This window comes from Cryptomeria japonica, chromosome 2 (genome assembly GCF_030272615.1).
Source record: "Cryptomeria japonica chromosome 2, Sugi_1.0, whole genome shotgun sequence".
Lineage (NCBI taxonomy): Eukaryota > Viridiplantae > Streptophyta > Pinopsida > Cupressales > Cupressaceae > Cryptomeria > Cryptomeria japonica.
In genome coordinates, this window is record NC_081406.1 from 318,476,461 (window position 1) to 318,478,222 (window position 1,762).

Sequence of the window (1,762 nt, forward strand, 5' to 3'; positions counted from 1 at the left end):
CCATCTTCTTAAATACGGAAAGTAATAACATGATTTAGACTATAGTTATATATATTTCTTATGTATTATGAATATATATATGAAATTAAGTATGACTGTCATACATATTGTAGTCCATATTAGCATTACTATTAATTCTGCATAAGAACATTATTGGGCTTCATATATTAAGCATACTTATTAAGCACATCCCCATGCATACCACCAAGAACACAAATGTTACTGCATGTAACTTGATAACAATTCTGATCTAATCTGATCAATGGTGATCTTACTAGATGGTTTTGATTCCTTTCCTTTATATCTCTCAATGTGAGGGAGAGGTCACACCTCTTCATCATGTATACCCTTTGGCAAGAGATACACCCTTTCAGCATTAGCACCCTTTGAAAGAGTGCAACTCTTCATTATTTCTGCCCTTTGAAAGGGACACAACCTCTCATAATCAAATCTACACTTCTCATTTCCAAATTATTCCCCCTCTCAAATGAGGTTCTCTTCTCCCTTTTATATCTCATTGTTGAGGGTGTCACAACCTTTCCTTTCATTTCTTTTGACTTTTCATTAACTTAATTAATTTTTAATTAATCATATTTAATTATTATTAATTATTTTATTTTATATTTTATTTTAATTTTAAATATTTTAATTTTATTATTATCATTTATTATTGAATTTTATTTCAAAGTGGGGACATTACAATCCGCCCTTCCTGAATTTACTTGTCCTCAAGCAAATGTTTATTTTAATTTCCTCAACTAAGTCATATGCCAACATGAGTTAAACAACACAAAGCATATACATGGGAAACACGAAGCATACATGTGGAAGGCACAGAGCATACATATGAAAAACACGTAGCATACATATATGCAAACACAGAGTATACATGTGAATACACACATTGTGAAATTTCTTTCTTGTTATGAGTAGAAACACAAATCAACATCAGCTTGATGCAAAAACATAAACACTCAATCTAGTTTGTGATCTCAAGTAGAGTATTTAAGAATTTCAAATGGAGTAAATATAATGAGTCTGATTAGCCATATCAACAAAGAGGATAGATAGCACAATGTTTGGATACTTGCCTCAAGTATTAATTAAATGGACTATGCTTAACCCCCTATTCGCCATTAATGAAAGAGAAAAGATTTAGACACAACGAGACGCCCGTAGCGCTTATCAGGCCCAAGAGTGGTACACTCCCCCTTGGCCCAACTGATGGCAGACTTTTAGTCATCCACATCGGGTTGCCTACCTGACAGAGGCCTAGTTTCTGCTGACCTCATTGCTCTATCTCTCTCCCACACTAGTGGTGAATGTTAAGTATACATCTATTATTAGTCAATTTGTTTAAGATTATACTGTTATCAATGAGATAATTCCATACTCATTCCCTAGTGAGACCAAGGAGAAGTAGGTGCAATAGGATGCCCGTAGCGCTTATCAGGCCCAAGAGCGGTACACTCCCCCTTGGCCCAACTTGTGGCAGATGTTCAGTCATCCACAGTGGGTTGCCTACCAGACAGAGGCCTAGTTCCTGCTATCCCATAGCCTTATTCCCTTGTATCTTACTGGGTTTGGGTATGCAATTTATCCATTCATCATTACTTAATAATTAATCCATGGTTTCTTTATGGGACTAATCCTTGTGATCTTAAAATCACATTAATAATGCAATTCAATACTGACTTGTAATTTTCAATAAATATTTGTGTATGCATTAGCCTTCTTCATATTCACTTCCTCAGTGAGATCA